Below are 13,084 nucleotides of genomic sequence, written 5' to 3' on the forward strand. Positions count from 1 at the left end.
CGCCAGGCTAACTGGCTAGGAGAGTCAGCTGTGTCTGCAGTGGGAGAGCTTCTGTGCTGGATCTCTAGGGCAGTGCTAGTCTAGCGTTTGCCTGAGGCTATCCAGCAAATGGCTCTGCGCAGGGCTTGGGCGGGGTGGGTCCCAGGGAATCTACAAGGTGGGCAGAGGGAGCAGTTATGGCTGCTCTCAGTTCCATCCCTAGGGGCTCTGCCTCACAGAGTCCCAGCAACAGCTGCAAACCTCGGAGAGAAAGCTGCCTTCGAGTTCCGACTGAAGCCAGACAGTCCCGCTTCTCCCGTTTGAGTCTGGGTCCCTAGAGACTCTCCCGGATCTGGAGCTCAGAGTCTGAAACTCCCTCCCGATTGAAAACACCAACCGCACCCTTAGCCGCCAGCCCGCTCTGCGCGCACTCCGCACCTGAGTATTTCACTTCAGCACTGCGCCTCCTCTGAGTCTGGGTATGATATTCTCTTTCCTCCTAGTTGCAGAATTTCCACTCAGCCAGCCCTCCTGTGGTTCTGGATGATGTCTGTTCCGTCTTTTAGTTGTATTTTTGAATTGGTTGTTCGAGGCAGCAATCTCCGGCGTTAACCTATGCCGCCATCTTGGTTTCCACAGGGTCCTTCTTTTAACTAACAATCATCTCATATAGTTTCTAGATTTTTGGATTATAGAGTCCTATCAGATTTAAAAAGTAATACTGGAGGCCCAACACAAGGCTACCAATTTTATTAAGACCATCAAACATACTCAAAAGACCAATCTCATCCATTTTTTTATTTCCTCAAAAGGCCAACTTATTCAGAATATCAATTTATCATAATCAATGATGAAAATTCAGGCTCATTTAGGTATGTACAAAAATAAAAGCAATTCTCAATTCTATTATATACAACTAGAGGCCCGGTGCACGAAATTCGTGCACAGGGGGGCGGGGGTCCCCTCAGCCTATCCTGCAATGACGCAAGCATTCTGCGCCCGTTCTGGCCAAAGGCATTCCATGGCCGGGTGCAGAACGCAAGTGTTCCCCCCGGCCCCCGCCAGCTGCTCTGTGCCTGCTGCCCAGAGGCCCTCCGCGGTTGCAGCAACAAAGCAAGCATTCCGCCAGGCCACTCATGGTGCCTGCTCTCAGCAGCCTCCTCCCCAGCCCCCCCCGGGACTGGGGGACTTCAGCAGGGCCACCATCTTGTGGCTATGGGAGCCACCATTTTGTGACGGAATGATGGTTAATTTGCATATTACCCTTTTATTAAATAAGATTTAATAACTCTGGGAGAAATGAGATAAAATGAGAAACAATAGCCCTCTGGCTACCTTTCCATCTTTTTTACCACAAAGTAGAAAAGTAATAATTATGGTAAACCAGGGAATCTAGCTAGGATGCAATGTAGGGCATTCTCCATAAATCATATTTTGACCCCAACACAAAACAGAAAAGGTGGCTCCAAACTAGCACTGGCCTTCACAAAGGCAACTGTGATCCGTTGACCTTTCCCAACCACTCACAACATACTCCCTGTATTTAACAGGCCATCCGCTAACCCAGGGGTGGGCAAACTTTTTGACTCGAGGGCCACAATGGGTTCTTAAACTGGACCGGAGGGCCGGAACAAAAGCATGGGTGGAATGTTTGTGTGAACTAATATAAATTCAAAGTAAACATCATTACATAAAAGGGTACGGTCTCTTTTTTTTTTTTAGTTTTATTCATTTCAAACGGGCCGGATCCAGCCCATGGGCCGTAGTTTGCCCACGGCTGCACTAACCCATCAAATCACAACTTCCACCATCCTCAACATCTATGCCTACTTAATAATTTGATCACTTTTTTTCCCTCAGGCACTTCATTCTCTTGATTAAGTTGCTAATGTATTCTTCTAATCTTCCTACTACTACTCAAAGTACTCATTTATGTATTCATCTCTGGCTCTTCTTGGTCTCTAATCTGTATGATTCTGGTTTTTGCACTCTGTCCTCCCTCTATGTTTCTTGGGTAATCTCATCACTTCCCAGTTTCAAACAAATAAATGCCAGGAATTGTTGACACTAACTCAAAGTACATTTTAGAAAACCAAACACATAGTTACCTCCAAATTTGTTCCTTCTTATAAATTCTTTATCTGTTAATGATGGGGCTATCAAGCTAAAATGCCAAAACTTAACACTTCATTAAACTAACCCAGTCTCCTTTGCATTCTACAAGGAACAGTTGCCAAATCCTACAGATTCTACCATCAAAGTCTCTTTAAAATTGCCCTATTCTCAAGGTACTCTGACAAATGACCAAACCAGGACCTAATTTCTCCTTGAATAATTTATAATAATCTCTAACTTCCTTTCTCCAGGATCTTTGCATCTTACCCTATATCCTAATCCCATCCATAATATACAATTCTGCCACACTAATATTTCTGAGACATACTCATATCACCTCCCACCTCCACCATCCTCTGCCATCCCTTATTTTACTAGGGAAAAAAAATTTAGAATTCAGAACACTTCTGGCTACAACTACTGGCTATAACCTAAACTGACAATCTGGCTATAACTACTCTTTTATCTCCCCTTCATAAAGACCTCTCTTGAAACTAGAAAGCTCTGCATTTTCCCAATGTCCCAACACTTCCTGCTCCAATTCCTTTGATCACACCATTCTGCCTAGAATACCTGATCACCCTTCCTTACTACTGAAAATATACTCAATATTTAAAGGTCTACCCAAATACTTCTCCATGAAGTTCTCCCTGATCCCCCTAATGAGATACAACTTCCTTCTCTCATAAATGTTGAAAACATTATTTACAGCTCATATAAAAACTTTCTATTGTACATGATTACTTTTTACTTCATCTTGCAGTCAATGATCATATTTAATACAATCTCTGTATCATCCAGACATAAGAGAAAGAAGGAAAGGAGAAAATAATTTAATTATTATCTATTAGATTCCAAACATTGTGAGCATATTTCCTGTTTTCAAAGACAAACACTTTTAATAAGGAAGTCACTCCTACACAAATGAAATTAGAGTACTAATATAAGGCACGATATAATCTATAATAATAAAAGTGTAATATGCTAATTAGACCGGACATCCTTCCAGACGACCTTCAGGACAAAGCCGGAGCTGTGAGGGAAGCCTGGGTCCCAGGTGCCTGCCAGTGGCCATAGGGAAGCCCGGGTCTCGGGTGCCGGGGGCCCACATCTGTTGCCCGCAGAGGGAGGCAACCGGTGGCAGGGGAGAAGGGGGCAGCACCGCACAGATGGCAAGCAGTGGCAGCAGCAGGGACAGGAAAGGTCATTTTAATTAATGACCTTAAGCTGCTGGCAGCCAGGGGAAGGAAAGCCCCAAAAGACCCTGATGACCAGCCAGGCCTAGGAACCCTACCCAAGGGGTCCTGAATTGTGAGAGGGCGCAGGCTGGTATGAGGGACCACGTCCCCCCATGCACAAATTTTGTGCACTGGGCCTCTAGTCAAGTGATAATAGCAAATCAAAAAGTATCTTCGTGTCATTCATTAAATAATATTTAGCACTGTGCTAGTTATTTAAAAAATGTTTATTAAAGAAACTGTCCTTCCTTTTAATGGAATCAGCTACCAACTAACCCTTCTAAAATAAAGTTCTGATTATGTTATTCAGTCAGGAGTCACTAAGTTCACTCACTGCTTCTGAATCCATACTGCCTTGAAAAAATCTAATCTTAATCTCTCAAATTCCTTTTCCCTCTGTGCTTTGTGAGTCCTACAGATTCCTCAGACCCTCTTCAAGGAGCAAAGGGGGGGGGAGGGGAGCAAAGGAAAGAGAGACCCAGGAATTCCAACCAGTGTGGCTTTCCTTCATTTGTCCACTTAAGTGACTTCCTTCTCAAAATTTTGCCTGAGGAATACACTCTATAGTATACGTGTATGTGTTTTTGTGTGTGTATCAATCAAACATATATGAAATACATATGAGCCGAGACTGGGTTGGCTCAGTGGATAGAGCGTCAGCCTGCGGACTGAAAGGTCCCAGGTTCGATCCCTGTCAAGGGCATGTATCTTGGTTGCAGGCACATCCCCAGTGGGGAGTGTGCAGGAGGCAGCTGGTCGATGTTTCTCTCTCATCGATGTTTCTAACTCTCTATCTCTCTCCTTTCCTCTCTGTAAAAACTCAATAAAATATATTTTAAAAAAAAAAAAGAAATACATATGACTGGCACTATATCCAGCATTTGACCTAATTACATCATGTTAATCCTCCTAATAACCTTATAAGATAGGTACACTTTACAAATAAGCTATGAAGATATTAACTACGATCAAGGTATACAGCTAATAAATGTTGGAACCAGGATTTTAACGTATGCTGATTCCAAAGCCTGAACCTTACCTACAATATTAGTTGTATTGCTTCTCTCAATGCCTAAAAACCACTTCCAGTCTACTTCAACTATTCCTCTGCCCAACACTTTCCTACCTCCATACCCATGATCAAAGGGCCCTTCTTAGTACCAATCAAACCCAGAACAATTGTGGATATATCTGACCCGTTTTTCTATACCCAATATAATCCCCAGGTCTTCCTTAAAATTCACTTTGCAGGTACAATCTCTCCATCCCCAAATGCCCAAAATACATTATCTAAAATCATTCTGATTGCACTTATAATTACTTTCAATGTACACATCTATTTGATCTACAGTGTTACTTGTGGGCAGATTCTAGGTCTGATATATCTTTAATACTCCCAGTACTTAAATTAAAAACTTCCAATACACACCCATTAGGATGGCCAAAATCCAAAATACTGATAGCAATAACTGCTGGCAAGGATGCTAAGCAACAAGAATCCTGATTCATTGCAGTGAGAATATAAGAGAGCACAGCCACTTTGCGAAGACAGTACAATCCTGCAACTGTACGCTTTGGTATTTATCCAATGGTATTAAAAACTATGTTTACACAAAAACCTGCACACAAATATTCACAGCAGCTTTAATTACCAAAACATGGAAGCAACCAAGACGTCCTTCAGTAGGCAAATGAATAAATGTTGTAGTACATACAGAAAAGGGGATATTATTCAAGCATGAAAAAAAAAAGAAATATCAAACCATGAAAAGACATGGGGAAACCTTAAATATATATTACTAAGCAAAAGAAGCTAACTTAAGAGAGCTACATACTGTATGATTCCAACTATATAACACTATGAAGAAAATAAAACTATGGACACAGTTAAAAGACCAGTTTTTGCCAGGTATTGGGTGGAAGGAGGAAAGGAGGGACAAAAGGCAGAAAACACAGAATTTTTAAGGCAGTGAAACTATTAGTGTATGATATTATACTGGTGAATATAAACTATCTTATACATAAAATATTATACATTTGCCCAAAGCCTTAAAATGTACAACACCAAGAGTAAACCCTAATGTGAACTATGGACTTTGGACGACAATTATATATCATTGTAGGTTCATCAATTATAATAAATTTACCACTCTGGTGCGAGATGTTTACAGTGAAAGAGTATCTTTCATATGTGGAGCAGGGGGTATATAAGAACTCTGTATTTTCTGCTTAATTTTGCTGTGAATCTAAAACTGCTCTAAAAAATAAAGTCTATTAAAAATGGGGGTGGGGAAAACTTTCGCATCTGTTAAGAGTTCAAGAAGTATTTGTTGAATTATCACGAAAGAAAGAAATAAACCAATAATAACATATACAATTATCTTTATAATTATAGATTTAATTAAAATGACCTTCATATTTACAGAATTGAATGACACAGTTGGCATAATAAGCAGATGTAAAATTACAAAAATAATTTTGGTTTCTTATGGTATGAATCTACTGAGAAGTAAAGGCAATCAAATTGACATCCTATGTTGAACTCTACTTGAATGTTTAGAGCAATCTATCCCATATATGCTAAGTGTCTGGTTGTCGGGTCATCTGTTTAACCAATCAAAGCATAATATGCTAATGATATACTAAGGTTGCTCAACCACTCACTATGACGTGCACTGACCACCATTGGGCAGACGCTCCGACCAGTAGGTTAGCTTGCTGCTGGGGTCCAGCCAATCGGGACTGAGCAAGATGGGCCGGACACACCCGGGAGCCCTCCCTTAGTCCCTCCCTGGCTTGCCAACCTCTTGCATCCCTCCCCGGCCCCAATCATGCACTGTGGGGTCCCTTGGCCTGGCCTGCACCCTCTCGCAATCTGGGAACCCACAGGGAATGTCGGAGAGCCAGTTTAGGCCCAATCCCGGAGGTCAGGCCGAGGGACCCCACTGGTGCACAAATTCGTGCACTGGGCCTCTAGTATATATAAAAGCCTAGGCAACCAAATGACCACTCAACTGGTTGTTATGATGCACACTGACCACAAGGGGGCAGACATTCAATGCAGGAGCTGCCCCCAGTGGTCAGTGTGCTCCCACAGCCAACCTCCCACAGCTGGCGCATCTCCTGAAGCTGGCCGGCCCCCCTCCCGTGATCCTTCCCTCCGGACAGCCAACCTCCCATGGTCCCTCCCCGTGGCGGGCCAGCCAACCTCCTGCGGTTTCCCTCCCCTCTGACCAGCCAACCTCCCTCTGTCCCTCCCCCGGGCCGGCCATGCCCCCCTCATTCGGCCCCGATCGCCAGCCAGGCTGAGAGACCCCCCCGAAGGACCCCACCCGTGCACGAATTCATGCACCAGGCCTCTAGAAAAAGATAAAAAATCAGTTTATATATCATTTCTTTCATTTATGCTTCTTAAAAACTTGGATGAATTCTAAGAAAACTAAAATAACCAATTTGTTTATTTCATTTTTAAATTTAGAAAGCAAAGTTAATAGTAATATAACAGATATGAATCATAAATAATACAAATCTCTTCCTTTAAAAACAAGAACAAAAATCTCACAAAAGTGGATTTTAAAAACTTTTCAAATGAAGCAAGTCTCATTCATGCCACAATGAACCAGGTTGGTATAATATCCTTAAAGAAAAAGAAATAGAAGATAAATTTCTATACAATCATTTGGCCCTTTATCTGGATACTAGTGTAGCTCAGATGTTGACCTGCTTTTAGTCAAGTATTAAAAGCCAACAAAAAACCTATTGTATTTTCTGAAAGATTTAATGTTATTTAAGTACAATTTTCAAGTCTTTTTGACATCCAAAATTTATAATTAAAGCCCTTAGGACTTTCTCGCCCTTTCAAAATAAGTAATACCCTGAACCAAAAGAATAATCTGTTTATTATGAAACTAAGAACAAACCTTTGAGATAATCCCTGGGGCCAAAAAGAACAAGAATTTTTATGCTTAGATTGTCATAATCACAGAAAAGAGCCTATTGTTAATGCTATAAGAAAGTTCATCTTCATGTGTGCCCTTACATTGTAATTTTACACAATTATTCAAATTCTAATATTTAACATTTTTCTTCACAATGAAATTTACGTAACAAAATGACCAATCCCCCATTTATAAATGCTCAAACACTGATTCCTTAGCCACACTATCAACTCTATTCGTCCCTCTAGCCTAAGTATCTTCAAGGAAACCCTTCTACTTATAAGATCAAGTTCAAACACAAGAGCCTTCAAAATATGACCACAACCTATACTTTTTTTTCTCTTATTTCCCACTATTCCACCAATCAGCAACCAATGTTTTAGACTCAAACTATTAACTACTCTCAAACACTACCAAGCATTTTCATGGTCTCTGAGAGTCAGAAAAACTTACGTTTAAAATTTGGTACTATTATTTACTAGCAATGTGACCTTGGGCACAATACTTAAGCTCTCTCTACCTTGTCTCCATATATAAAATAGGGATAAAAAGTCTATCTCTCTTAGAGTTATAAAAATTATTCTATGAGTAATATAAACACAGCTCAATCTGGCACTTAGAAGTTCCTATAAACATTTTAAATATGGTGATTACCAGAAGGAAAGGGAGGTAGAAAAGGGTAAAGGAGGGATAAATGGTGACGAAAGGAGACTTGACTTTGGGTGGTGAACAAACAATACAATATACAGATGATGTATTATAGAATGGTACACTTGAAACCTATATAATTTTATTAATCAATGTCAACCCAATAAATTCAATTAAAAATTAACATTTTATACTTTTGATCAACAGAGATAGCCAATACAGCTATATCAAACATCTAACTAATCATCTTTTTCTAAATATGTTTTTAGTGATTTTTAGAGAGAGGAAGGGAAAGGGATAAAGAGATAGAAACATAGATGAGAGAGAAACATTATCGATCGGCTGCCTCCTGCATACTCCCTAATGAGGATCAAGCCTGTAGCCCAGCAAGTGCCCTGAGGAGGAATCAAACCACGTGACCTTTTAGTTGGGGATGGAAGGTGGAGGGAGGGGGTCCATGCTCTACCACAGAACCACACCAGCCGGCCTAACCAATCATCTTTGAAAGCAAAATAAAACACAATGTAAACAGCTATTGAAACAAGATATTTAAAGGAAGTTTATGTATACTACAATCAGAACAGCACACAACTAATGGTGGAGCCACACCCAAAAAGGCTAAACTAGTCTTTCCTTCATTTCTATACTTTCCACCCAACAAAATAAAACAAAAAGAAATACCTGTTCTCCAGCTTTTATTTTTCTGATGAATACCACACAACTGCTCAAGGTCAAATTATTCTAATTCACCCTTCTTGCTCATTCTTATGTCAAATTAGTCACTTGGATATTCTATCTCTAAAACACCCCCTTTATCTATCATCCCTGCTATTGACTCCAAGTTCTCATGATTTCTCATCCAAATTATTGGAATGATCTTTTAAAAATGGTTACCAAGCCTGAGTAGCACCTGTCATTATTCCACACCACTACAACACTGGCCCATTGGCTATTGGTCATAGAATAAATTCTTACCCTGACAGCTTAGCTGACAGCCTAGTCTGTTTTTCAAGCCTCGTTTCTAGTCATTCACCAACCAGCTCTAGCTACCCATAGCAGATTACATGCTTATTCTCCAATATGCTCAACACCCTGTATCTTCGTGACTTTATTTTTTGCTATAAAGGTTCTTCCATCCCTTTCTACCTGGTAAATTCCTATTCATCTTTTAAGATCAAACTATAGCTGTATTTCCTAAATGCTGAATTGTTTTGTTATCTGTATCCCATAACACTTTATAAATTCTTACACTACTTTCACATGAAATTATAGTCATTAGTTTACGTAATTATCTCCCCCTTTAGAGTCTGAATTTACTGAAGGCAAAAAATCATATGACCCCAGCAAGTGAAGCAATTCACAGAGAACAGTTAATATTTGCAAAATTGGCCGAAACCGGTTTGGCTCAGTGGATAGAGCCTCGGCCTGCGGACTGAAAGGTGCCAGGTTCTATTCCGGTCAAGGGCATGTACCTGGGTTGCGGGCACATCCCCAGTGGGGGATGTGCAGGAGGCGGCTGATCGATGTCTCTCTCTCATCAATGTTTCTGACTCTCTATCTCTCTCCCTTCCTCTGTAAAAAATCAATAAAATATATTTTTAAAAAAATATTTGCAAATTGAACTGAAGTTCAGAAAATAAACTATAAGTCTATGAGACTAGGTTCCAAATTTCATCAATATTTTCAGATACAACAGAACTGCTCTTTATCCAACATAATCATGATTAATAGTTGATTATTTTTAAAGACCTGTTAAAGGAAGGAAACATACATACTCCTAAACACAAACTTAAAACATATATAGTAAGTGTACAGTAAGTTTCTAACTTAATTACATAAGCCAAGATGTAGTCTTTAATTGAAATATCTTGTACAAACCATACCTGTCGTCTATATTGTTCAGTTTCTGTTTTTCTAAAAGTGGACCAAGAACTTGAGAAGCAGAATCCTTATGGAGTTTTGCAATTTTTTCCCAACCTTATATAAACTACTTAATTAAATTACCATAGCATGTACCACGGGCATAAGGTTTGAATGCCAATGCATCCAACTCTAAATGTATAACTGAACTGGTGAGAGAAGTACAGAGGTGTATTTGAGGACATCTTCAGAATTCAGCCTTTATTCATTATGGTTTGGGCATCAGTCAGTACATTTTATGGAAGAACTGGGAAATGTCAGTTACTCCAATGAATCAAGTGCATGAAAGTTGCTGAATAAGAGAACTTCAACATACTACAAATGAAGGTAGTCCTTCATAAAGATACACATAATAAAATCATTTTCAAATTAAATGCTCTGAGCCACAGATTCCTTCTCTGGTAAAGAAAGGATTGCGTATTATGTAGTCCTAATATCCAGATTTGCTCTTGCCTGCCAATCCTCACTCCCACTTGTGGACATGAACCTCATTTTACCTATGAGCCCCAGGTTGTTCATATTTTCACACTAATTCATCTCATGGCAAAATATATATATTTTAAACTATGACTCAACCAGAATCTTGTTCCAGAATCAAGATCTCTTCTTCCCCACCTTATTTATCCATCAGTTTCTTTTAGTTATCCTGCCTGCCTGGTTGGAATTGTAACCATATATTCAACTTGCTCTGTGACGTCTATGGTATCCTTTCTCTTTATTACCTGACCAGACTTTTTGTCCTAGACTTAATATTTTTGTGTATAGCCAGATTTCTACATATTTGTATACTTACCCAGTTCTTAAAGATTTCTCTTAGGTTTATCATCTAAGTCTTATCTTAACTTTTCTACTTTGCCTTGGCTTTCCAAATTCCATCATCTTTTCAGCTAAAATCCATAGATATTCATAGTTGCTAAGATAACATTCAAAGCACAGTGAACAATTACAATGAAAAAGCAATGGTTCCAAAGCACTAAGATAGCCCAGAAAAAGCCTAAATTATGTTCTATACATACTATTTGCTAAGACTAACAAATGAACTTAGGTATTTCAGAAAAGTTTCAGAAACAGTGGAAATGAAAGATTTTCTGGGTTTTTCTCAGTTAGTAAAAGAAATTAAAGGAATTAGAATACTCCAACCCTCAGGAATTTAAATTTTCTAAAAATTTACCATATATAAGCCTTAAGAATAATTAATTTTATTATCATCATATTTTAAATAAGAAATGAAGTTGCCCTAACTGGTTTGGCTCAGTGGATAGAGCGTCGGCCTGCGAACTGAAAGGTCCCAGGTTCGATTACGGACAAGGGCATGTACCTTGGTTGCGGGCACATCCCCAGTAGAAGGTGTGCAGGAGGTAGCCGGTTGATGTTTCTCTCTCATTAATGTTTCTAACTCTCTATCCCTCTCCCTCCTTCTCTGTAAAAAATATTAATAAAATATATTTTTTTAAAAAAAGAAAGAAAAAGAAATGAAGTGAGTATATCTTGGCTATCAGGTTTGAGAGAAAAATTTAAAAGATGATTGTTTAATTCTTAGTTTCATTTTACAGTCCATGATTTTTTATATCATTTCTAAACCTGTAATGAATAATGATAATTATTGCAACTTTAAAAACATTAATTTTTTTAATCTTTATTGTTGAGGTTATTACAGATGTCCCTCTTTTTTTGCCCCATAGCTGCTCACCACCCGGTTCCCATCCCATCCCAGGCCCTTGCCACCCTATTATCTGTGTCCATAGGTACTGCATACATGCATGTAAGACAGAGGTTCTCAACCTGTGGGTCCGGACCCCTTTGGGGGTCAAATGACCCTTTCACAGGGGTCCTCTAAGACCATCGGAAAACACATATATAATTACATATTGTTCTTGTGATTAATCACTATGCTTTAATTATGTTCAATTTGTAACAATGAAATTGGGGGCCACCACAACATGAGGAACTGTATCATCACAATTACCATGAGTTAACAGTGACACTTTTTAAAAATATGTTTCTATTGATCTTTAGAGAGAGAGAGGAAGGGAGAGGGATAGAGAATTAGAAACATTGATGAGAGAGAGAGATACATCAATCAGCTGCCTCCTGCACAACCCCTACTGGGGATGTTGCCCGCAACCAAGGTACATGCCCTTGACCGGAATCGAACCTGGGACCCTTGAGTCCACAGGCCGATGCTCTATCCACTGAGCCAAACTGGTTAGGGTGGATTCTTTTTTCTTTTTGCTCATATGGTTGGGTATTTTTTGCTTCCTCATATTTCAAATCATTGCTTTGATTCTCGGGATCCTCTAATTGACTGTTGAATCCCTGTATGTTATTCTTTATTTCAGTCAGTGTATGCTTAATTTATGACTGGTCCTTTTCCATTATTTTTGGCATTCTCCCCAAGATCCTTGAAGGTCTCACTAAGTTCCTCGGAGGTGTCTAGATTCTTGAGTAACCTTATAACTGGTTTTAAACTCTATATCCAGTAGTTTGCTTTCTTCCATTTCTTTTATTTGTGACATGTTTCTTTATCTCCGCATTTTGGCTGCTTTCCTGTGTTTGTTTCTATGTATTGGGTAGCTGCTAAGTCTCTATGAGTTGGCAGAGTGGCCTTATGTAGTAGTTGTCCTATAGGGCCCAGTAGCTCTGCCTCCCCAATCACCTGAGGTGGACACTCTAGGTGCACCCCTTTGTGGGCTCTGTGCACAGTCTTGTAGTTGAGCCTTGATTTCTGTTAGTACCAATGGGAGAAATCGACCTCCAGGCCAACTGGCTGTGGGGACCAGCTGCGAATACAGAGGGAGAGCTGCTGTGTAGGAGGCACCCTTATGGGGCAGGACTTGCTTCAGTGGGGGTTGGTGCTCACTGAGTCTGCCCCTTGAGTGTGTCACTTATGGATGTAAAGAGTTGTAATCCATTATGGTCTCACACTGACCACTGGGTACACTGGCTCTTGGATCTCCAAGGAATTGCAAGGTCAGCCACTGCCTGGGGCCACCCAGCAGGAACTACAGAGAGGTCTGCAGATTCCTCCTCTTTGTATCAGGTTTGGAAGTGCCGAGACCCAGAGGAGGCCCAGCTATGAAGCAAGGCAGGCTGGTGCTGGTGCCAGCCTTGGGCCTTTTATTGATAGCTTTGGGGCTCCCTGACTCAGCTGCAGCCTTTTTGACAGTTTTTAGCCTGAGAAAGGACAAGCCATTCATATGCAAAAGCCACTGCAGACAGCTTTTGGGGGTGGGGGGGGGTTGCAGG

The 13,084-nt window shown here is 40.2% G+C and overlaps 1 protein-coding gene across 1 annotated transcript in view; it reads right to left on the reverse strand.

The window, feature by feature from the left end:
• MNAT1 (MNAT CDK-activating kinase assembly factor 1) overlaps nt 1–13,084 on the reverse strand; it is a 209,651-nt gene that overhangs the window by 121,141 nt on the left and 75,426 nt on the right. The gene's annotated exons all lie outside the window — the stretch shown is intronic.

The sequence above is a fragment of the Myotis davidii genome, unplaced genomic scaffold, assembly GCF_000327345.1.
Source record: "Myotis davidii unplaced genomic scaffold, ASM32734v1 scaffold281, whole genome shotgun sequence".
In the NCBI taxonomy this organism is placed as follows: domain Eukaryota; kingdom Metazoa; phylum Chordata; class Mammalia; order Chiroptera; family Vespertilionidae; genus Myotis; species Myotis davidii.